This window comes from Nipponia nippon, unplaced genomic scaffold (assembly GCF_047370975.1).
Source record: "Nipponia nippon isolate SJK-2023a ecotype South Korea unplaced genomic scaffold, ASM4737097v1 scaffold_8, whole genome shotgun sequence".
NCBI lineage: Eukaryota > Metazoa > Chordata > Aves > Pelecaniformes > Threskiornithidae > Nipponia > Nipponia nippon.
In genome coordinates, this window is record NW_028262402.1 from 15,457,813 (window position 1) to 15,484,410 (window position 26,598).

Sequence of the window (26,598 nt, forward strand, 5' to 3'; positions counted from 1 at the left end):
TAAATTACTCTACTTTTATTTTAAACTTTGTCTGGTGCCAAGGGTAATGTCAGTATTAAAACCTGTATAAATCTTTTCCTCACTGTCTTATTTCCGTACTTTGGAGGGTTTTTTTCTGAGTGCGGTATAAGTTGCCCCATATTTTAAAATATTGGGTTTGCTACCTAGATAGAGCTCAAAGAAAAAGACAAAGTATTATTGTTGCCCTAATGTCAGAAACATCTTATTAAAATCCCATGTCTTTCCATAATGGAACTGCCCTGTTTGACAATATCTTTTGGTACCTATTAGTAAGAGTACCTGAAGGACACCACATCATTGCAAACTACAGAGCAGGAGAATTTAGGAAGAGACAACACTGGAATTCCCAAGGCAAAAAATGTCAATTTCGTCATTATTTACTTTGAAGCTTTTATGGAGAGACACAGCGACTTTCTTTAGAAGGTCTCTAAAATGGAATTTCTTCTTATCAGAAACTGCTTTAGATTTCTGGAGCTCAGTCCCCTGGGATACTTTACACGTCATTACTCTTCTTGAATCAGAGTGTATTTCACAACTAAAATTGTCTTTTAAGTATTACACAGCACAGCAATAATAACTGGGTACAAAGAGCTACCTGCCACACAGTTTCTGTCTCTCAGACTCCATCCCAAATGTCTTCCAACTATATAAGAGCTCACACATCCTTGCCTGGAAAGACCAGCTAGTCAGGTCTGTGAATAAGCATACGTACATTCACAAGTAAATTCTCTCAGAACGTGAATTGGGAGGGGGGGGGGGGGAAATGGAAAAGGGATTAATAGCTTTCTCAGATTTTAATACAAACTCTTCTACTACTACATGCTACTGGTGAAATTATAGCAAGTTCATTAGCTCATAGCCCTGGAAATTAAGCTGGTGCTTCCTGGTGTATCTAACATGTGCCACGGGGCATTGAATGAGTATTTAGCAGACTGTACCACATTTATACAGTTTAGATAGCCCCTGGAAGGCCTACTAAGGATGAGTGAGTACACGCACACTTTTTCATGAGACCTTTGGTCAGTGAATCACACTGAAACCGGCAGTAGGATTTGCAAACGAGTTCTGTGCAACACCAATCATTATTCCACGTAGCAGGAAGCTTTTCCTGTAAGGTACTGATACCGTGCACATTGAAGCCAATGTATGTCAACATCAGTGGAGTGGGAGCACATTCAACAGGCAACACTATGAATTCCACAGCTTGCAGCAATATACACCAAATGAAAACCAGGCAGATATCCATCTTCTGGCTTTGAACGCCTGCAGGTGAAGCTGTAACAAATTGATTAGTGGTTTTTACTTTTTTGCCCTTGTCTGATCAGCTGCAGTAAATCAATTGTGCCCTCTAGAATCCAAAGCAGGATAAGACAAGCTTCTGACTTGATTCAATTTCATTATTTAAATACGAAAGTCAGCAAAAGATGTTTTAAAGGAAAAGTAAATCAAAATAGTGTGCTTTGTTTCATAAATGTTAAACTCATCTCTATTTTATTCATGTTGTATGTGATTATAAATAGTGTTTCTTGTAAAACACAAGATTTTTCCCTGCTCTAATAGGCATTCTAGAATTATGTTGACACCATTTTAGCAGAAACTGCACTAAAATTTTTGATGTAAGTGCAGAGAATAAAATGTCTGTAGCTTATCAGCATTCCTCACTTACTGTTACATATCAAATTACAGAAGTTGCTTGGCTAGTTTACATTAGATATCTGGAACAGTGTTTGCACTTAGCTAAAAAATAATCTTTTTCAACTGTAGGAAATATTGTTTTGATCTGATTTATTATGATTCTTTCAGATAATCAGGCTAGCACATTTAAAGACACATTCTGTTTGTTTCATCTGAGTCTCTTTTTATATAATTTATAAATGCGACAACATGCCTAACCTTGAAAAGAGCGAATGTAGCAAGACTGGTCTTGCTGCATTATGGTGAGTTTACTTATTGTAGAAGACTAAATGGACCTTCAAATAAAGTATATAATCCAAGATTTCCATTGGCACCTTTTGTATAGATTACGCAAATAAACATTTTTAAGTATCAATGTCTCACATTATTATTCTGTCTCAGTTCAAGCAAGACGTGGCAGCATTATTATCTTGAACCCCCTCTATAATAATGAGGAAAACTGTGAACCTAACAAGTATTTGTCACCATGGGACAAGGTGAGATGCCTTGTTCCCAGGCATCTATATTTAAGCATTTGAGTTGTAAGTGAGTGCAGAGAACAAGCCACCTCAAAATGTGATCAGGACTAGCCAGGTGTCAGAGCACAGTGAGGCCCAGCTGCTTCCCAAGGGCCGGTATCTCCCCAGGTGCAGGGAGTCAAGGGGAAGCCCAGGGCTGGCAGGGCAGGGGCCTCACCAGCCATCTCACCACCCCAGGAAGGGAGCAGGGCAGGTGCTGGGCAGGGGGGCAAGGTGTGAAGGAAGGGCAGCCCCAAGTCCAGGGCATCTCACAGATCTGTGAGGATGGGGCAGGTCCAAGAGCAAGCCAGGAAATCAGCCCACAGGTCAGCATTGGTAGGGTGTATAGGCAGATGTAGCTGCAGACCAGCACTCCTAGGTAGGGGCCAAAGGCCCAGGGCTGAGCTCAAATGGAGCCCCTGTGCCCATGGGGGAGGGCGGCAGTCCATCACATGGGTGAGGGTCCCATATAAGGCTGATCAGAGCCACTAGAGTCAATTAGTGCCCTACCAGGAGATTACCAAGAAGGGATATTTGAGGGAGATGGAGACTGTGCTTGACTTTCTCTGGTTTGCTAACATTTCTTGTACTGCGTGTCCACAACTGGATGCAGTAGTACTCTAGATGTGGTCTAAGTGCTGCATAAGGCAGGATAATCACATCCCTTAATCTGTGCTTGTGCTAGTATAGACCAGGATCCTGCTGGCTGCCTTTGCTGCCAGGGAACACAGCTGACTCATGCTCAGCTTGCTGTATATCAGGACTTCCAGCTCTTTTCCAGCAGAGCTGCTCCCCAGTTTCTTAGTTGTTACATCCGTAACATCCTAACTTGGATACAAGAATATTGCAGAAGAGGGTGTTCAAAGCCTTGCCAGGCTTGCAATATAGTCAGTGAATGAAGCTGCAAACTGCAAAGGAAAAAAATAATTAAAAAATTTAAAGGTTAAGACAAATGAATGCTGGTCACAGGAGTTGAATTTTGTCCCTGCCTTTGTCGTGAAGAACTTCTGTTGTGTTTGCAGGTTAGTAGCAGTTCTGAGAATCACAAACTTGGAATTTCATGGAATCATAGAGTCATAGAATGGTTTGGGTTGGAAGAGACCTTTAAAGGTCATCTAGTCCAACCCCCCTGCAATGGGCAGGGACATCTTCCACTAGATCAGGTTGCTCAAAGCCCCGTCCAGCCTGCCCTTGAATGTTTCCAGGGATGGGGCATCTACCACCTCCCTGGGCAACCTGTTCCAGTGTTTTACCACCCTCAGCATAAATATCTAGTCTGAATCTGCCCTTTTTCAGTTTAAAACCATTACCCCTTGTCCTATTGCTACAGGCCCTGCTAAAAAGTCTGTGCCCCTCTTTCTTATAAGCCCCCTTTAAGTATTGAAAGGCCACAGTAAGGTCTCCCTGGAGCCTTCTCTTCTCCAGGCTGAGCAACGCCAACTCTGATCATATTTGTGGCCCTCCTCTGGACCCTCTCCAACAGGTCCATGTCTTTCCTGTACTGGGGACCCCAGAGCTGGATGCAGTACTCCAGGTGGGGTCTCACCAGCATGGAGTAGAGGGACAGAATCACCTCCCTCACCCTGCTGGCCACGCTTCTTTTGATGCAGCCCAGGATATGGATGGCTTTCTGGGCTGCAAGCACACATTACTGGCTCATGTCCAGCTTTTTATCTATCAGTATCCCCAAACCCTTCTCCACAGGGCTGCTCTCAATCCCTTCATCCCCCCAGCCTGTATTGATACTGGGGATTGCCCCGACCCAGGTGCAGGACCTTGTACTTGGGCCTTCTTGAACCTCATGAGGTTCACACAGGCCCACTTCTTGAGCTTGTCCGGGTCCCTCTGGATGGCATCCCGTCCCTCAGGTGTGTCAGCCACACCAGTCAGCTTGGTGTTGTCTGCAAACTTGCTGAGAGTGCACTTGATCCCACTATGTCACTGATGACAATATTAAACAGTACTAACCCCAGTACTCGTTCCTTGTCTTAGAGTACTTGATGTGGCAACTTCAATGAGTTTATTTTAAGATAGGTCTTTATATGCAATTAAACAAAATTTCAGTAAGTTCACTAAGTTCTTCTCTTCCCTGCAATTCTGTTTTTCATGCAGTACAGAAACCATTTTGTAACTTTAAATATAAGCAGTAATAGCTGTGTATTTTCTGTTTTTTTCCCACTCTTCAGCTTTTTAAAACAATAGCAGTATCTAAAAATGTTTCTCACATTCATCTGGAAATGCCATATGAATATTTAATAGTCTAGTTTCAAATCTGCATATGGCCAGCTGTCACAGGATGGCACTGCAGAGAATCTCGTATAACTTTGGTGTAAGATACCGAGTCATATCCATCCCTAAATCTAAATTCACTTGATATAGCTTAGAGATGTAGCTATCGTTAAATCCAGGAATAAATCCTTTGTTGCTTTGATCTTGAATCTCATCACTTACTTGGCACAAATTGGCTTCTGTAGATAACAGGTGTTGAGTCTCACCAGTGAGCAAGCTGAAAAGTTTGTTTTCTGTTCTGAAAGTCAATAACATTTCTCCAGAAGACCTGCAAAGGTTTGTGGTACATTCATCTGGGTTTTGTTTTATCTTTCTTATTCTATCCCTGGGAGAAACTGATAGACAGATACAAGTGAAAATTATTATCTGGTGAACTGGATTAAAAATAATCAGACTCATAAGTGTTTTTTCTAACTGTAATTTAACAAATTGAGAGTATAGATTTAATGGACAATAAGATCATGAAACTGTAAAATGGTCACCAACTTAGGCAACTATCTAAGTCCAACTGTTCACCTGCTAAATTGCTTCTTTTAATTTAATTGGTAGCCATTCTTTTAATTTTGATGTAAAATCACCACACTTTTATTGAGAAAAGGGAAGATGAAATTTAGCTTAGATGAAATTTAGCTTAGAACCCACTTCTTATTTTAGTAGGATAAATGCCCCACATTACAGCTGTGTTTTAAATTTTTAAACTTTCTTCTCAAGCTTCTAGGTGATAGCTATGAATTCGGGCATAAATCTCTGATTAAGACTGCGTAAATCATACAATGCTTTCTAGAATAGTTTTAAGATTGGAATGCCTACTAATAAAATCTCTGAAATTTATGTAGAACTCATCATCCCCCAGAAACAAAAAATGCTATAAAAATTGTCACTCAGTCTTCTATTCTTGACTCACAGTAATAGCAATGCAATCCAGATCTGTGGGTGAAGTAATTTGTGATAAGCGACGAAGGTTGTTTTCACAGCTATTAAATCCTAAGGCTACTAAATGCTTTGGATATGCCTATCCGAGTATATTCCCTGGCATATTTTTGTCCTGTGCCTACCATTGCCTAAAATTATCCTTGGGCATGATTTGGGAGTCAGAATTTATGGAGGCCTTCCCCCTTCTGACAGGTAGTTTGCTTGCAGCCCCTCTTTTGGAGACCCGCCTAGAGACTTTACTAGAATAGCTGCAGTCATTTTGTGCCTGTTGGCCTTGATTTTCAGGAACAGACCCCGGCACATTAAATTTACTGGTGTGGATGAAGCCTCTGAGTATACTTGGCATCAGCTGCAGTAGCCCTTGATGGTGTTTCAGGGTGCATTCACATCTGTAGGGCAGGAGAGAGGGAAGAGGCTTTCTCGTTCACATGTTTCTTCTAAAAGGGGAACTGACTTGTGCATGCTGAAGTGTCCTAAAACTTGCCCCTTGTCAGAATGATCTCTGCAGAGTAGTATAAAAGCACTTCCCAACTACTAATTCCCTAAATATATCCCAGGCTGTGAGGCCCTTAAGACTTACTGACATTGCCCTCTGTCATTATTTGCTGATACTGCAGCCAGTGAAGAACATCAGCATGTCAGCATCACTCAGACAGCAGAAATCATCTTGTCCAATGTTGAATGCATGCTCATATATTAAATATTACATAAAACATTAGTCATGCACAAAATGTATGACACTCAGGGTCTCTGATGTGTTACAGGCTTTCTACTGAGGACAGATAATACTAACAGTGATGACAGTGTTGGTCATAAGCTGTTTTGCTTAGGCAAAGCTGAGTCATCAGGTTTTACCCTCTGTCCCTCATGGGCTAGTGAGGCTTCTGAGTCATAGTGCCAATGGCTTGCTCCAGCAGCCAGTGGCTGAAGTACATAAATACTCTTTACCCATGACCACATACTGGGACTGTTAAGAAAGGTGTCATAGCACTGGAAATATCTGGTCAGGGGAAACTGAAGGTTTCTTTATGCTACCAGATTAGCCAAGGCCATCTTAATAAGAGTAGGATCCGATTCCAGAAGTTTTCTTGTGTTGTCTTGTGTTTTCATGCTTCAAGAAATGAAGTGAAGAATTTGCAGAGTTTTATTGAAAATTGTAAAGATTATCTGCTTTTAACAAGCATTTCAAACTGGAAACTGGGTAGTATGGTTTTTAATACTGGATCTCTTGAAAAAGTGTCACGGATCCTTTAAAACAATAAGAGGTCAGGCCAAATTGTTGTGCCCCATTTTAAAAATTGTAGCCTTGAACTGTATCTCCCTTTGAAGTTTGCACTACAGCACATGACCAGAACTATATTAGAGACAAAATGTCACTTCCAAAATCTCTGATACCATTTCATTTCATACTCATTTTATTCCTCTTATCCCTGAAGATAAGAGGAACCTTCTTGTTTCTCACACAGCCAATTCCAGCAAGTAATATCATATTCTAGAACAAATTCTGATACAACAGAAGAATATTTTAAGTGAAATTGGAAAGGTAAGGAAGAGCAAAGAATTGCTAAGTGTCAATGATACAAGAGTATTCTTCTGCTGTAATTTATTTGCTGTTTGGCCATGCAGGCTGATGGCATACCATACCCAGAGCTATGCTGTTGGTTTTTGCTGATATAAGTTTTCCAGCCGCTAACATATCATGAAAGTATCATTCTACAGAAATCTTTTTTCTGCTTCATTTTCTACTTTATTGGATTTTTTTAAACTTTTGCTTCACTTCTTCCAAGGTTGATACTTGTACTAAATTCCCACTTATTTTTTTTGCTTGTACTCTAATGATATTGTTGCTTCACTGTCTTACTGTAACTAACAGTATTTTATCGTAGCTAGAGGATTTTTAGATTTCCTGTCACTCCTGGACTTTTTTTTTTTTTTAAAGAAAAGTACTTTTCATCCATTGTTATCAGAATTTGTACTGTTTTCCTAGATGTGTGTTTGCAAAATTTCTATTTCTCTGATTGATAGATTCAGGACAGTATACCTCATGTTACACTTCAGAAATCAAATTATAAAATTTTTTCTTGGATACCACCTGTTATCTGACAGATTTAGATAGCTGCTATTGTTGATCTCTGTCAAGGGATGCACCTTTCTGGAATAAATATATAATCTGTGTGCTGTTCCACAGAACCATCATATGAATAAGATTCTGTATCTTATGACAGCTTTTGTAAGCATTAGAAATATCAGGAAGAAATTTTGCTATGAAACATGTTGTGTATGATCTGCTTCACCGCTGTACAATGCTTAGTCTAGTAACCTGCTGTACAAGAACCTCCCATAAAGGAATTCTGACCAAGCAATTTTCTATCTATCTTAAAATGGTGTCTTTTTTTTAAAAAAAGTTAATATAATAGCTCTAAATTTCACACAATCAAACTACAATTTACAAGTGTTTGAATGAACTTGCAAGAAATAAGCCCTTTTGAAAATCTGTATGCTACTGTATTTTTTGAAGCTATATAATATATTTGAGATAAGTGTCCAGGGCTTGCTAGAAAATCTGGCCTTTATTTATTTGTTTCTGTGGCTTTTAGTAAGTTTATTGCTTTATGAAGACAGAATCCAGTCCTTGAATGCAAATTCATGAAGACCTCCAGTAATGCCATGGAGATCCCCTTTCAGGCATGCCCAGGTTATCCAAAAGTGTCCATGGCCACAGAATCTTTAAAAAGCAAGGACAATTAGATGAAGAAAAATATCACTGAAAAAAACTTGATATGCCTGGTCTCCTTTAGACCACTGACTCATGGAAGGAAAATCGTTGTGCAAAATTACACAACACCAACATGCAAATATTCTGCAGAAGCACTGGAGGGAAAGACGATGCAATAGACCGCATTTTCTTTATCATAATGACTTCCTGTAAGAATTGCCTGATCTATGACTTAGTTGTTCATAAAAATTAAATTATGCATTAGCAGACTTACAATTGGATTTCTTTTTCTATCACCTGTGCATAAAATCTTACAACATTTTAATTATAAGTCAATTTTTAAAATTTCTGTTGTTCCATTTTTATGGAATAATAAGACAAAGAATGATTTGATAAGGTAAACTACAAGTCTTCCTTTAATTTATTTAAAATAAATCTAAAATATCAATTTTTTGTACTATCTCAGTCCAAATTTTTCTGGTTTCAAAGAGTGCTATGTGGTTGAATGCTCTAGGTAACAGGCACTATAAAAGACCAGATCATTTTATGTACGAAATGTAGACTCAGCTATAATTACACAGTTGTGGGCCACACCTTAATAGTGGGCTCTTTTACACAAGGTTTGTGAAAAACTTTATGCAACGTTGTTTAAAATATAGTAAGATTTATTCTACTGCAATGTAGAGTACGGCTTGCAGGGCATTAGTAACAGGATTCTAAAAAGATACAGCTTTTCTATGTGCCTTCAGATAACATTTAAAGATGGAGCTGAGAGGAAGGAGTGAAAGAACATGAACTTATGTCTGTATGCTATTTATTTTTAAAAATTTATTGAATGATTGCTCAAACTTACTAGTAGACAAGAGGATCAAGTTACATGGAGTAGTTTTTATTTATCTTCAGGCCTGGAAAAACAAGAGCACTGGCACTCTGAACTTCCCCCTCTGCTTCATTTGACCTGCCATTCAGATCTTCTGGGGTGAGAGTAAATGTCCAGTATTGTGCCTGTTTGGTGCTTGTTTCCTCTGTTAAGGCCAGTCAGGCTGCTTTGTCAGTTTGGCTAAGTAATGCAGACTCTACAAGCTTACAATCAACAACTTAACTTCTTTCTTTCATGGTAGTTATTTTACTGGCTTCTAACAGGGCTAGGATATCAAAGAGTTCACGAAGGCTTATAAATGCAGCATGCATTTGGGTTTTTTAGATATGAAGTCTACTTGTAAGAGTAGCTTTCGATTAAAAATGTAACAAAACAGGAGTTAAAAACTGCATCCGTACACGGCGAGTTGCCTGTTTCTGAGACTCAAATGTGTGAATTCTAAAATTTCAAAGGAACGCATGGTTTCAGCAAAACATGATCTCTTGATATTTATACACATATCAAGAAGGATGTGAAAGAAAGTCGAGAATGCTGCATAACTGTGATTTAGATAAGCAATTTAATTTCTAATATTTCATTCTTTTGTCTTGAAACCTGTCCTACACCTCATCATAATGGCATTTTGGTTTGGCAAATGGGCTTGGTCAGCTTTTTGGAAAGAGCAGGTAATTTCTACCAGCAGGAGTGTGAAATCTAAGTGCAAAAGAGATATTGACAGAATATCTTTTTAGATGTCTTATTCATTGTTTTCCAGATTTCAGAATGTACAGAACAATTACAGTAAGTACAGCAGGTGTTACTAGTGAAGCTGGTGGCCTAAAACCCACAACAATTTGCATTATACTAGAGATTAGGGTTTCTGCTGAGGTCTCTTGAACCTCCTCTTCCCCGTTGCCCAAGGTGAACAATCAGATCTGAATAGTTGCTACAGAATTATATTAAAAAGGATTAAGTCTTTTGTTACACTTAACTGACCAAGAGAGATTTCTGAAGTCCTCAGGCATGCTGAAGCTCATCCATTGTGTGTGGCAACTTCTTGAAGCTTCTTAGCAAACATCTTGAACACTAAATGACATGCTGTATACTGTCACATGGTGTCTGCTTAGACCCATCTGTTTGTACTTGGTGTGGATGATGAGTTCAGACAATTCATCATTCGGTTCCACACAGACTCTTTCTTCTCTTAAGCTTTATGATTACAGCTGATCTTACGTCCATCTCATTGTAGTCTCGCTTCTGGAAAGATGCCCAGCAATTCAGGTAAAATTAATATACAGTCTTAGATTAGGAATACTGCTTGATATCTTTCAAAAATGGAACCTTTCTCCAGTGAAGTGAGACAGACTTACTTAACTTTACCATTATCTGTATTTCCATGACTTTCAAAATCTGTTATCATTTTGACATCTATAATTTTGTTCTTCCTAGGTTACAGGCATATTTGGTGTTCACATGAGTCCTGTCAATGTGGGAAAAACATAAAAATGGAAAAGCACTAAACCTAGCAACTGCCAAATGCCAACTACAGAAATGTTCGTTATATTTACTAAGTAACTACTCATATTCATGAACTCCAAGTAGTTTTTAAGGCGGATCAATTAAATTCCTTTTCCCTATAATCATATTTAAAATATTTCTAACTTTTAACCTCTAAACCCATATCTAAATAGAAAGGAAGCCTAAAAGACTCAAATTTATTAGTTAAAATATACCTTACTGCTATTAAGCTTGATCTACTTTATACCTTATCAATTCGCCTTCATTGTGAAATGAAGTTATGTACAAAACTACAAGACTACTAATGAGGTACTTTTATCTAATAAACTAGTAATTTAACCTTCTTTGCCTTTGCTTTTTGTTTCATAGGTATAAGAAATTATAGAATATTAAGATTGTTAAGTACTGTCTGGGAAAAGTGATGTCCCAGATTTATACTTGGGTAAAAAAAACAGTATTCTGCAAAACTGAGCATAAGTTTTAAAAAAATAGGAAAAATCATCACAAATACTTCCCTGTATCTGTTTGTTCTTCAGAGATCTTGAGAATAGCTCTTCCTGCTTCTAAAGAATTTTTTCTTAACAAGAAAAAGGAAATTTATTGCTAAAGAAGCATCATCCCATATGTCTAAGGATCAGTAGTTCATGTTTTATTTAAAGCTTTCTGTGAAGCAAGAGGATATAGGCTACTGGGACACTATGAAACTTGCAGAATTTGCTGATTGACTTGTTAAGGGATAGTGCGGCAATCAGAGCAATGAAAAAAATCACATAATCAGAGCAATGTCAACAGAATTAGAAAGGTGACTTTCTGAAGGCAAAACCAAACTGCCAATGTGAATTTTTAATCTAGTTTTTATACTTAGTAAATGCTGTAAGCAGTGTTTTATTTGTTTAACTAAAAGTGTTTCAATTCAAAAAGGCAGTACTGTAGTTAGACATAACTTAATCTCAGGTGAGTTTGACATTCTTCAAATAATTCAGCCAGCAAATTTTAGGTTTACTTCATGTAACATATATTAGATTGGTACAATTAACTTTTTCTTGAGATTCTTTTAATAGCATTCATTTTGTATATCACTATTACAAAAAAAATCAGTTGTCTTTGGTAGGAACCTACACATTTCAAAGAAGGTATCAAACTGACTTGAGAGAGGCAGAAAAAAGACTGCAGCAAATCTATTGATTTAGGAGATCACCTGTAACATTAGACAAAACTATGGCCACTGTCATGTCTCAGTGGAAGGAATTAAGGTAGGTAGAGCTCTTTTAAGCTTTTTCCATATTAAACATAAAAAGTACATTGAAAAAAAAATGCCATATATTTATAGTCAAGTACTCAGCTGTTGGAATGGCCAGAATTTGGATTGTCCACCTACCTTTATTTCCCCATTTTCTGGCATGCATTATGAGCCTAGTTTTAATTAACTGATCACAGATGGTTTGCCCTCTCTCCCCCTCCCCCTCCCCCCCCCCCCCCCCCGGACTCTTGTCTCATGCTGTGCACAATATACAGATAATGCTCACTGAATGAGTAACTATTCATCATTTTATTTCTTTGTTATTGTTCAGTGTATGGTCCCATGCCACATTTTTAAGTTCTACTATGAAGACAGAATTTTTAATTTCCTCCTGGGCTTTTCTGTGGTGCTCATCACTACAGTGTCGAGTGCTTTACGAATCTTAATGAATTTATCTTCACAGCACTTCTGTGCACTGAAGAGGAATTATTATTCTAATTTGACAGAGAGAGAACAGAGACAGAATAAATTAGAAAATACCCACTATTTTTGACAGTCAATTTGAGGTGCTTACGAGCTGATTTTTCAGATGGTTTACTATTATACGATACAGGATACATTCAGTGCCTGTTGCCTATGTTGCAGGTGTAGGTACTTAATGTTTTCAAACCACAGCAAGGGCCTGGAGTTGCAAGAAAGAGGAACACAAAGGTAGTGACCACCTGCAAAAAGTTCTGTTTAAGTGATTTGGCTGGGAGAGATCAGTGAGAGAGAGGGGGATGCAGTTATTCAGGGCACCATTCCATTCCCCTGAATTTTCAGACCATCTTTTCTTTTCATCTAGTTTCTACTGCATCCACTGCTGCACATCTTCCAACTTCTGCAAAAGTAATGTAGGGATTATACAGCATCCTACTCTGTATAATTCTGATTTGTCCCTAGAGCAAGACTATCCAGAGAGCACTGGATGAGGAACAAATCTTGCGTAAAATAAATTTCCAAATTATAATGCAAAGACACAAGAGGGATTTACTGAGTTTGTGTAGGAAACTTCAGCAATGCTTTAAGCTATATATTTGCATATGACCTCCTGTTGTTTTGGTTTTTTTTTTTTTTAAAAAAAGCAAAGCAAAGCAAAGCTGTGAACTGTATGTCACCATACAGATACTCACCTGGCTCATGCTGAGTCTTTAAACAGCTCAGAGCTGAGCTGGGGCAATAGTCTCTTTAAATTGACTGACAGTAAAAAGGATTTATGAAGGATTTGCTGATAGCGCAGGAACTGTAAGATTTGGGAATTATAAGTTTTCATCTAATTTCTAAAGGAGATTGTGCCACTGTGAGCTCATGCCCCTGTTGCAAATTTGTCTTTTTCTGGTGGTTTCCCTCCAGCCTATGACAGATCCAGTTTTGTTGCTTTATTCCCATTCTGAGTCCTCACTTCCTCTAGGTGCCCCTTTATCCCTGTTCATCACAGTTCTTATCGTCTTATTCAATCTGCTCTGTCCTCTAGGGTCCCTAATCAAGCCTTAAGCTTCACAGAAAGACCTCAGAAAGAATGGCTTTCAAAATACCCTTTAGTGAAGTACTGTCCTAGTGTTGCTTTTTAAATGATACCTGTATGCTCATAAATCCATTTGTTATACTCCTCTTTAATGCATTATAATTCAAAATACTATTATTCCTACACTATTTTAGCTTAAACCTTATTCCTTCTATTGATTAATAAGCTGCAAGAAAGAAAGATCCATAAGATTACTAACTGAAAAAATTGTATCTGCTGTACCATGAATGTCTTGTGTGTCCTGGATAAATCACGTACATTCACTGTCACTTTTTATCCCATGGACAAAACAGGGGTAGCAATATTTCCATTCTTTAATCCACAGTTTTCCTTGTCCATGTCTGACATGGACATGCTTAACATTATTGCTGTGCTTAATTCCACTATTTTCACAGGGTCAGAGGCTGAATTTTTTTTGCCCCTTGGCAGTGCTTTTGTAATAGGATCCTGATGTCAGTTAGGGCCTTTGAACTCTATTACAGTTTCAGCAAATAACAGCAGAGTAGCAACAGTTACTATATACCACATAAAACATACACAGTGCTGTGTGAAAGATTAGCTATAACAAAATTGCCTTTCTTTCCTGCACAGGACAATATGCAATGATTCAGCTCAAAGCCTGTTTGGTAAAAGTCAGTCATGATATAAGTGGATTTGAAGAATTTATTGCATTTATTTTAAAAGGAGAATGTTGTCTTTATTTTAGAAGGAGAACATATCTGATATTGACTCTGACTATGTCATAATATTATCTACAGCAGCAGACATGAAAAAATAGGACTGTTGAAGAGCATGAAAATTAAAGTTTGTTCAAAGGAAACAAATGGTTTAGGGGGAAGAAAAAAAAGAGCAGAATGTACAGAGGAAAATTAGTCTCCTGGAATAATGTAAATAAGACTTCTGGTTATATGAGGAATAAAAGAAGTGCACAGTAATTAGGATAGGTATGTACATATATATATATGTTGTCACTGTGACTTGCAGATCTTCATTACTGATAGTTATTGTTACTGAATTCTTAAATAAAATTCACTCGGAAATCTCACAGTCACCATTGTAGTACCAGTTCATTCCAGTTTCAAAAAGTGAATTGTTTTGTGTGGCAGTGGGCATAACAGCAGCAGCACAATGGTAAAACACTATAAATCATTTATAAGAGGAGCAGGACATGAAGACATGTCAGGGAATTAATGCATGCAGTGAAAAGAGGCACCCAGGCATGTTTCTTTTTCACTACTTTTTCAGTGATATGTTTTTGATTTTATTTTGCTGGAGGATGGCAGCTGATTACACCAACCCACACATACTAAGCAACAATCTATGGAAGATGCTTCTTAGTAACCCCTCAGGCTGCAGCAATTCTATCTTATCATCATTGGCTGTGTGGATCTATTTTATCTTCCAACATAAGCAGTTAAGCTCAATAATCCCATTACTGTAGCGAAGTAGGATGCAAGAATCCTCCAAAGCAGAAAAAAGCCAAAACTAAATTAAATACATTTTGAGACATCAAAATATCCTTTAAAAATCTCCTTTATGCAGTTATGCAGTGTTGGGACTTCTGCATAGATTTTTGTTATTAAATAAGCAAGTGAATAATGATTAAATGATTTGTAGTTATTCTACCCTGAAGGATACTTGATGGGATTCTGTGTCATGGTTCTGCTCAATATAAGTTTCAGACAATTGCAATTAGGGTAGTCTGTGAGGAAATACAGGTAGAAACATTTTCAGGATGACAGCATGCACTCATCTTGTATCTGCAGCTCATCCTGCACAGACAGTGTGATCAAGCATCTCATTAAGAGCTTGGTAGAGACTGTGGCATGGTTGAGAGCAAATTGATTAAAGTTCAGTCTGGATATTGATACTAAGATGATGAGACTGGGGAAAGCAACCAGAGGATATGGAAAAGATGTCAGTCCTTTTGCTGAGGATGTACATCCATCAGTTGTCACTTCAGCCGCCTTCTGAGGCAGCTGAATCTTAATAGATTTTCTACAGCTTTTCCATCATCATGTAGCTACATGGATCTGGGTGGCATTTTATTTATTTTTAAACCTGGCTCAGGTCACACTATTGCAGCAGACTCTCCAATTTTGAAACTCATGCAGAATTAAGCTGCTTATGTGTAGAGCACAACATCTTACTATGAACACTTCCTACAAGGTTTTTATCCTTGTCTTCTGCTAGTTCTGGATAGAGCAAGTGTGCTGATTTCAGCTGATAGTACGGAGCACTGAAGCTTTAATAGCTTGGGATCTGACATCTATAAGACCAGAAGTAAGGAGACTGGCAGGTACTCTAGGCACACAACCAGTGGACAAATCACCTCTAAAATAGGAATAATGTTCCTCATTGTGGCACTTCTTAAACAACTTTAAAATCTTGAAATGGAAGGCCCTATGAATTTTCTGGGTTTGATTTTCTTATAAATAAAGGGCTGATAGTAACAATATTTCCTATGGAGATACTTGATTATGTAATTCAGTGAATTCTCCTGTATCTTCCTCATCTGAACAAGGTCTGTTTTGGGTGGGGAATGGGGAACAACAGACTCTTGTGGGCAGAGACTGTGGCACTCTTGACAGCATACTGAGAAAAGGTCAGACTGGGTATCAGCTCTGTGGTGATGAGGCTAGGATAGGGGAAACAATGTGTAAATATATTGAGATCTCTTTAACAAAAGCTGTGATGCATTGAATAATTGGCTGTTTTTAGTTCTGGAGCTGTTGTATCCCAATCCTTCCTTGTCCAAGCACTAGTAATAGGTATCACAGTGAAAGTATTAAGGAATAAATCTAGCTGAAAATGTATCGTTTTTCCTTGGTGAGTTTTCAGTTTCAGAGGCAGTGGTTTGCACAGAAGGGTGCAAAGAAGGGCCTCAGCTGAATTTGTGTCTACATAAACTATCTCAGGTGTGGTGGTGAAAAGTGACGGGGCAAACACAGGCAAAAGTGACAGGTGTTGGAGCTGCTGCCCCAGCCAAGGTAGAAGCTTCCACATAGGCAGAGCTCCGGATGGTGGATGCAGCCCTCCAAGACCCAGGCTGCAGGGAGTACTAGGGCCTCTCTCTGATGCCAGGAGCAATGGCCCTCTGTCCTCCAGTGCTGTCTTGGAGGAGCTGTGCCGTCAAGTGGAGGAGTTACAGGAGGAAGCAAGCAGGCTACGCAGCATCAGAGAAGACAAAAGGGAGATGACAGGATCTTCTCTGAGATGCAACAGCTTGAAGAGCCCCAGACTCCACTGGCAGTAGAGATGCAGGTAGTGTGTACCCCTAGTATTAAGGTAAGGGCAGCCTCTAGAGAAGATGAAGGATGGAAGCTCATGACTCCTGGCTTCAGTGGGAAGGTTTCTGCCCTACCTTAGGGCTTACAACCACAAAACAGGTTCACCACCCTCAGAGTGGAAAAGGAGCTAGATGTGCCTTCAAGTAAAGGATCTGGGCCACCTGACCCTAAACCATGCAAGACCACCAGGAACAAGTGGTGAGTGATCGTAATGGGCAACTCCCTGCTGTGGGGGACAGAGGCACCCATCTACTGACCTGACCTACCATTGAGAGGTTTGCTGCCTGCTGGGGGCCTGAATCCAGGCTCTTGTGAAGGAACTGTCAAAGCTTGCCCAATCCTCTGGCTACTACCTCCTCTTGTGCTTCCATATGGATACCAGCAATACTGCCAGGGCAACGAACAAGTGGATGAGGCCCTCTACAGACAAGAGCAGCCTCACATTGGCAGGACTTTGTCCTTATGGGGAACTTCAACCACCCTGATATCTGCTGGAGGGACAACAGAGCAGGGCATAAACAATCCAGGATGTTCCTAGTAGTGCATCAATGACAACATCCTGGCTCAAGTGATAGAGGAGTCAATGAGGAGAGGTGCTCTGCTGGACCTCTTACTTGCCAACAATGAGGGGCTTGTTGGGGCTGTGAAGGCCAAAGGCAGCTCTGGCTGCAGTGACCATAAGATAGCAGAGTTCAGGATCCTGAGAGGAGGGCAAAAGGCAAGATCACATCACTGGACTTCAGGAGAGCACACTTTGGCCTCTTTGCTTGGCAGAGTGCCACAGGATAAGACCCTGGAGGGAAAAGGGGCTCAAGAAAATGGTTAATATTCAAGGATCACCTCCTCCAAGCTCAAGAGCAGTCCATCCCAACAAGTAGGAAGTCAGGCAAAAATGTCAGGAGGCCTGCATGGATGAACAAGGAGCTCTGGGCAAAACTCAAACACAGAAAGGAAGCATAAAAAGGGTGGAAGAAGAGACAGGTAAAGTGGGAGGAATACAGAAATATTGTCCAAGCACCCAGGGATGAGGTTAGGAAAGCCAAAGTCCAAATGGAATTGAATCTGGCCAGGGATGTCAAAGGCAACAGAAAGGGCTTCTGTAAGTATATAGGTGACAAAAGGAAGGCTAGGGCACACTGCTGAAGGAGATGGGGGACCTGGTGACACAGGACATGAACAGGGTTGAGGTACTGAATGTCTTCTTTGCCTCAGTCTTTACTAGCAAGACTGGCCTTCAGGAGTCCCAGGTCCCAGAGACCAGGGAGAAAGTCTGGAGCAAGGAAAATGTGGAAGATGCTCTTCCTTGGTGGAAAAGGATCAGGTCAGGGAATACTTAAGCAAACTGGACTGACATAAGTCTATTGGCCCTGATAGGATGCACTTATGAGTGCTGAGGGAGCTGGCTGATGTCACTGCAAGGCCACTCTCAATGATCTTTCATCCATCATGGTGACTGGGAGAAGTGCCTGAGGATTCAAGGAAAGCAAACATCACTCCTGTCTTCAAGAAGGACAAGAAGGAGGGCCCAGGGAACTGCAGGCTGGTCAGCCTCACCTTGATCCCTGGAAAGGTGAAGGAGCAGTTAATCCTGTAAACCATTTCCAGGCACATGATGGACAAGAAAGTCAACATGAGTGGTCAGCATGGATTCACCAAGGGCAAATCATGCTTGACCGACCTGATTACCTTCTATAATGAAATGACTGGCTTGGTAGATGACGGAAGATCAGTGGGCATTGTCTACTTTGTCTTCAGTAAAGTTTTTGACACTGCTTCCTGTAAGATTCTCACAAAGAAGCTGTTGAAGTATGGGATGGATGAGCAGTCAGTGAGGTGGACTGAAAATTGGCTGAATGACCATGTTCAGGGAGTGATGGTAAGTGGCACAAAGTCTAGTTGGAGGCCTGACTATCAATGTACCCAGGGATCAATACCGGGTCCAGTCCTGTTGGACATCTTCATTAATGAGCTGGATGATAGGGCAGAGTGTACCCTCATCAAGTTTGCTGATAACACCAAACTGGGAGGAGGGGCTGGTACACCAGAGGGTTGTGCTGCCATCCAGAGGGACCAGACAGGCTGGAGAAATGGGCTGACAGGAACCTCATGCAGTTCAACAAGGAGAAGTGCAAAGTCCTGCACCTGGGGAGGAACAACCCCAGGCACCAGTGTGTGCTGGGGGCTGCCTGGATGGAAAGCAGCTTTTCAGAAAAGACCTGTGGATCCTGGTCGACACGAAGTGCTGAACATGCACCAGCAAAGTGCTCTTGTGGCAAAGAAGGCCAATGGTATTCTGCGTTATGGGCTGTGTTAGGGGGAGTGTTGCCAGCAGGTCGAGGGAGGTGATCCTTCCTCTCTACTCAGCAGTGCTGAGGCTACATCTGGAGTATTGTGCCCAGTGCTGGGCTCCCCAGTGCAAGACAGACATGGACATACTGGAGAGAGTCCCACAAAGGGTCACCAAGATGATGAAGGGACCAGAGCATCTCTCCTAGGAGGAAAGGCTGAGAGAGCTGTGAATGTTCAGCCTGCAGAAGAGAAGGCTCAGGGGGATCTTGTCAATGTATATAAATACCCAAAGGGAAGGTACAAAGGGGACAGAGGCAGGGTCTTTACAGTGATGCCCAGTGCCAGGACCAGAGGCAATGGGCACAAACTGTGAGGGTGATCGAGCACTGGCACAGGTTGCCCAGAGAGGCTGTGGAGCCTCCATCCCTGCAGATATTCAAAAGCCATCTGGACATGGTCCTGGGCAACCAGTTCTAGATGGCCCTGCTTGAGCAGGAGGGGTTGGATCAGGTGACCTCCAGAGGTCCCTGCCAACCTTAGCCATTCTCTGGTATGATAAGGACTAAATTACATTGTATTTTCTGATTACTTTTTATAGCTTATATTTGTTTTATAATCCATTATAGTATGTCATGTACATATAGTACTGCTATAGTCTTTCCTTATGCTGACAAGACACATTTTTCTTGTCTATTTCTTGGAGCAGGGACTACTGTGCTGTACTGGATGTTTTAAAGTACTTTGCAGTTCTAAAAATGAACGTAACAGGAAGGCAATTTAGAAAAAAGTAATTCAGCAGCCCCATCTTTCAGTTCTTTAACATTTCACTGTGACTGGTAAGTGGGCTTATGCTAGGTGGATGAGACTGGTTAAACTAGATAATATGTAAGGGTTTAGCTGGATGTGAGGGGAGCTGGCTGTGATATAGTTATAAAGCTCAAGAAAGGAGCACTCCTGTAGGAAGTCAGAGGGGGAATGCTAGGACAGTTCAGTACAGGAAAAAAAGGGTTACAGGTCAATGTATTCCTCTAAGTTAACAGAGAATGAGTCTGGAGTTACGGGTTAATAATGACTGATTGAAACTGGCTGCATTTCACAGTTACTGCAAACAGGGACATTTCTAATGCAAGATGGCCAGTCTGGCAGTTTTCCATCCTTCGGGAAAACAAGATCTTCTGAATGAAGAATGAATACTTTGTTCTATTATATAATCTTCTCACATTGAATTTTTTTTTTTTTCCCTTTAAGATGCTGCATTCTGGCCATCTGGCTGCCTCTCCCTGCCTTTAGCTCTGTTATTGAAGCAAACAAGATAGACTGTTGAAAAGACCAATATTATTCAGCAAATTATTGAATCTCGAAGACATTCATACTCAAGTTTCTCACTCTTCCAATAAGCTTTGTTGGAAAGAAAAGAGGCTGGAAGTTGCTGCATGTGAATTTATCAGTGTTTATTTACTGTGAGTGGAATTTTCAAAATTTCACAGTGTGAGAGCTTGAATCTCTTTTCAAAAAATGATCTCACACTAAAACCAGATTGACAAAGAAATGCATATCCCAGATCCAAAAGAATATTTAAGATCCTAATCCTTGTTTAAGGCCTCAACTTTCTATCAATTTCCTTAACTAGGTAGTAGGATACTAAATATGCTATTGGTTCTGTGACTAGTTATTTAATGATAGAAACAGGCACCAGCTCCCACTTTGAGAAGAATCTATGTAGAGTATGTACCTAAATCTATAATCTCCCATCTATTAATAAAACATGTTGGAATGATCATATAAGAGTTGAAGACCAGTTTTCATAATCTATTTGGAAAATGTTGATTGTTAGAAAGAAAGAGGATATGGTACTATATGCCAAAATTGACATCACCTGCCTCAAGTCATTTACAGCCTGGAAGCAAGTTATCTTGAATGCGTATGGATTATTTTCTAATAGGTAAAGCACATACCAGTGTCTTTTATACATCATATAATGCCATATATCACTAAATGTCACTAAAGTGCTTGGTGAGCAGCTGATTGCACAATGTATAATGTGTAGGGTGAAAAAAAAAAACCAAACCTGAGTTACCAGTCTGAATTACATATGCCATGGGACTTTTCCACCAGTGCTACAATATGTTTGAAAACTTTAAAAATCCTAAAGAATAAAGTCTTAAACTTAAGCCAAGATGAGGGGAGAGCATTCCATATCATACATTATTTTGTAACATGATATGTTTATTTGTGATAAAATATGATTTTGGAACTGAACGATTGCTTATTATAACTGATTACCCTTGCATGAAAACAGAACTCAGTCCCGCAATGTATACTTGAGACTTCACAAATGGATTTGTAAATCTTAGTGCCTGCCATGCTAAGGCACTTAAGCTCAAAATGGTAGCTTCCAAATTCCAGATGAGCTGCAGTCCATCACAAGGGAAATTTAAGGTCAATAAAGGTCTCAGTTGCTGACACCAGCATGCACTGGGTACCTAATGTTGACTTCTGGTTAGTGTCCTGATATAGCTCAGCTTTTTCAGTGCTGACCCATTCACTGCCTACCAACTGCCACAGGTTTCTCCAGATCCATGCCCAAACCTTGCAGGGGTGGTGCTTGATCCAGCTATTTATACACCAAACACAGTCACAGCCTAAAGACATGCAAGCTTTAAGCACAGCAAAAAGGGGCAGCAAAAGCTGCTAAAATTGCCTTAAGTTTGTGGTATAGTTTGATGGTTTGAGATATGTATGCTTATGAGGAAGATGCATGTCTGGATCTCCCTCAGGCAGAACAGACACCCAATAATCTCAAAGACCATGGATTTTCTAGTAGGCTTTCAGAGAGAACATTCCTAATGAGGGAAGAGTGGGATACATCTCGAGGTTTTATGTCCACCTCTTATTCACTTAGATCCATGATAATAAGTTTATCAAAAGAATTAATTAAAAGTGTATTATTGAATTGCAATTCTATGAATTGCTTTGCAATTCAACTTTAAGAGTAACTGAAATTAGTCTTTCTTATACGGCATGCTAACCTGAAAGTTAAGCAAGCAGCTTAACTGTAGTTAAAGCTAAGAAGCCCTGTCCAGCGGGAACTGCTATTGTATGTATTTTAAATTAAGGATCTTAAACATAAATGGCATTTGGAGTCCATAGTTTATGCTGTCCTTCTTTTTAAAAAGTTACCAACACAGGCATCTTGCTCACCAAGAGCCCGTAAATTAGTCTCCAGGCTGCTTTTATACTGGTTTAAAAATTAATAAGAGCTATGATACTTGAAAATTTAAATCACCTTTTTATTCAATTAAAGAAAGCCTTTCTTATTAATTTTTAAAGTAGTACGAAAGCAGGCTGGAGACACTGGGATTTCACTCTGGTTCTGTCAAAAATTTTACCTTACTGTCAAACAGCTACCTGATAGAATTAGGAAAGGAAATGTTGAACGTAATATTAAAAAACAATTATTCAATTTAAGCAATTGTAACCTCTAGGTCAAGCGTTGGTCACCATTAACCAGCTGAAATTGTTAAGCTTCTACCAAATGCTTCTCTTGGTGGCTACACAGGTCTGTCATCAACATGTAACAATTGCAAAAGAAAATGTTTGGATTTTAAAAAAGCCATTTAAAATAGGTATCCTTTGCAAACATACATGTTTTTTCACATCTTTTAAATTACTTGGATTCCCCTTTTACCAAGATTTGCTTAGTGAGAGGAGCTGGCTACAAAAGGATTGCTTTGTCTTTTGTACCTGCTTGGAAGGCTGTGTCATCACCTACCCCATCATGTCAGTTGCTAAAAACCAGGAATGGCTTAAATTTAGGCCAATTAACATACCGCATTCAAATGAAGGAACAGGGCAGCTATCAACAAGTTTAAGGACAGAACAGCCAGCAAGTCTATCCAGAACCTTGCATCTTTACAAAAGTGCTTGCAAGCAGATGCATGTTCCCTCCCTTTCTAAAAGAATTTGAATCCAGGTGTACCTGTATTTCTAGTTGTGAACAGCAACAAAAACCACGAGCAATTTAAATTTAAGAACTGTCAAGATCCCAGTGTCACTTTTTGGTCAGTGGTATCAAAAAATGCTGAGATGATCAAGCTGGTCGTAACTGAGAAATATTCTTTCTAATTTTATGAAAGTTTCCATAGATTACTCTGGAGACATCTAAAAGCAAATTGCCAATGGCCTAGGAAACTTGAAGTTTCTAGCTTCTTCAAGGATTGCTTCAGCATAGGCCTAAGGAGAGGAAGACATTTTCCCTGAAATGCGAAGTTATTAACTATTAAAGATCTTCATGCATAGATGTTTTACTTTCTGCAAAATCTTTGTCATATGAGCTCTGGCAAACCTTATTGTAGAGCTTTAAGATGTCATTTCCCCAGCTATCTAACTTATCTTGTGCTGAAGATTATGTCCAGTAGCAGAGTCAGAAAACAGAATTAAGTTTTTGAGCTTCAGTTGCTCTATGAGCCAAACCTTCAACAGAAGGTTTGGCTGACAAAGGTGGGCTGTATTATCGTCCTGACCTGTGAACAGCTGACTGTGAAGTATGCTGACTTTGCCACATATAAGTGACTTCTACCAGAGATTTGGTGACAAGCAACTGCAAGGTGGTAAAATCATAGATAGCCACAGCTGTTTGATCATGTGTTTCAGAGTTCTTAACCTGTTTTCTATCTGAAGGATGCTTAATTTATCAGATGTGAAATAAAGATTTTTATAGTGCATTTCCCATAATCAACAAAACTCTTTAATGATGAAATTAAACACAACTGATACACCGCTTGATCATTTCAACTGAGGAATGAATAAGTTTAGTGACTGAGCTGCTCTTTTGTCTAAAACAGAGATGAAATACAGCCAGCCTGACCAATCACTTGTTTAGATATAACAGGAAGAATTAGTTTTCAATAATTTTTATTCTAGGAAAATATGCTTATCAGAAAAAGATCAGGTTTATAGTTTTTGACATATATGCCAATCTGTCAGGAGAGTCTTTAATTGCCTATTCTAAGCAAAGGCATTCACTCCCTTCAACACATTAAAGAAAAATTAGAGCAGATATCCAAAGAGCTGTACCTATAGAGGCTCCTTTTGAACTGCTGAAGAGTTGATGAAGATGCTGAACTGTTCTTATATGAAGCTTATGAATAGAACCTATCTAACACCAGGCCACAAAACTGAGCACACGGGCACAATGAGCAGCATGGATTTGCCTCTTTAGGCTAAATTTATTCAGTTGTTGGACCCAAGATAGAGGGATCAGGCAATTCCTAAAAAGGGCTGAGAGAGCTGAGCTGGAGGGGATTAAGTAGTATTTTATGGCTCCCTCTTAATTTTGTCTCAGAAGAGAGAGAGCTAAAGGCAAAGGACCCCGGATACCTGAAACCTACTTGACTGGAGATTATTCTACATACATTTACCGTGCAGTTTTCATTTGAAGAATGAAATGGAGGGAAGGACCTGCATACATTTTGGGGCTTCTATTAATTCCTGTTGGAGTGATATGCCTAGAAATTTAAAGACTTCCCAGAGAACATTTTCTTCTTCATGAAACAGAGGTTGAAAATTTCGTATATAATTCTTTAATATGGTCTTCCCATGCACAATATACCCCCATCCCCAGACAGGTTACACTGGCAACCCACTAGAACTTTAAGAAATAAATTAGAAATCCACCATACTGGAGAGTTTTTGTGATTTTCTGTCACTTCATGTAGACAGTGAGTCCTCGCAGACCATGGAAACTGTCTAAAAAGAAAATCAGTCAAGAATGCAATGGTCCTTGTATTCATTACTATCATTGCTGCTCTGCATAGTGGTTTCTACTTTTAGCCAGTCCTTTCTATCTGCTTAATAATCTATAGGTCCTCTATAGACTTGGGAAGGCTTTGAGATGTGCAATATTTGTAAATAATAGTTAGTTTGTGCCATATTAATTTCCAAATGCCATTATTCTATCAGTGAGATGATCCAGTTGTCTCCAGAGCACAATCCTCCAGTATGGTTGGTATGGGAACACATATGCATGCAGTCTTGTATTTACATGGCTTCTGCTGACTTCCAGTGGTGACACTAAGGTAATACAAAGAACTGACACTACTGTTATTTTTCTAGGAACAGGGAGAGCAGGGCATTTTAATTATAGTATGACTTCTTAGTCACTTCTGCCCTACAGGGCAGTTACAGTACTTTAAAATTACTCCTTCCACCTTTCATTACTGCATAAGAGTTTTTCTAAAGTCAAGTATATATGCCTTTCTAAGACAGCTTATAAGACAACACAAAACAAAAACCTGTTTGAGGTTACAATGTATAGTAAATTTATCTTACATAAATCATGCCATTGTCCTTGCCAAACTGCCACATCATCCTATCTGTGTCCTGCCTAGCAGCAACTCCCTAAGTCCTTTCTTTACTAGGTAAGGATTAACCACCCTCTCTGCATTGCTTATTCTCCTTTCTGGGCAAGTGAGGAGCACACTTTTTCACCACCACCTGACTTGTGTGTCTTAGTTTTGGTTGTGCTGTTTGGTCAAATTAGCAACCACACCCTCTTGTCTTTGGCCTTTACCAGCACAGGCAAACATGCCTCCCTCCAAGCCATGCAAAGTTTCTGCCAGGTACCAACTCACACTTCCTGCTTCTTTTTTATCCCAGTCACAGGTGAATCAGCCTGCAGTTGGAAGGAAGGTTCTTAATACCTCCATGGAGCAGAATATTACATTACAGGTCTAGAACAATTGGTTTCTTGGCAAATATCTCTTTTCTTTTTCTCTCTGATACTGAGGATGAAACACTTTGGAATATCCAACGGCATTTAATGAGTTTGGCAAAATAAAGCTAAGACTGTTCATCAATGAGTGTTGACTTTTAAATATGTTACTATATATTTATACTCTTCACTAGCTGTCTGGTTTTAGCTACTGTTGCAGGTAAGATACCGAGCTAGTGGACCTTCAGTCTGACTGAGCACGTCTTGTGTGACTTTTATATTTACACAGAAAATGCAAAAATAAATTATTTGGGCAACAAAAATAAGAGTGCAAAACGCCACAAAACTGAGATGAGTCTTCTTTTATTACTTTTTCTTTGAAAATTTGGTGCAGGTGAAGCTGGGATAAGAATAAATTCGGGTGCAAATGAACTCAGGGCAATTTTTTCATTTTTTTCCCACAAGATATTACAGGGAGTTGTCAAGACTACAGAAAACTAAGTGTAAGTTAAAATCTTGGTTTATTAATCAGTGGTAGATTAAAACTGTGCATCTTACTGTAAGCTGTGTGGTTTTGTCCTGCTTAGTCCTTTGTCTCCATCCTGTGTGAAGCCATCTGTTGTGTAAACACAGCTACCTGGGAAAGGAGGACAGCATGTACAGACATTAATCTGAATTCTGAACCTTCTGTTTTGCCAAGTTTTTAGTCAGATTAGTGTAGAGAACTGCAGTTGTGTTGGCAATACTAAGGATGGGGATGGAGGGAGATTCTGTGATGCAGAAGTAGGGCTGAGTCAGTGTACTGGTTTTGGGTGGGCTAGCGTTAAGAAATGGGGAGCAGCTAAGTCAAAAGTAGAATTGTATCACTGCTGAATGTAGACTTTCATTTTCAGGAATGAGACATTACAGCAAAATATGTGTAGCCTATGGAATTTCAACGATACCAGGGGCTCTGATGGTGAAATTGAGTTTATA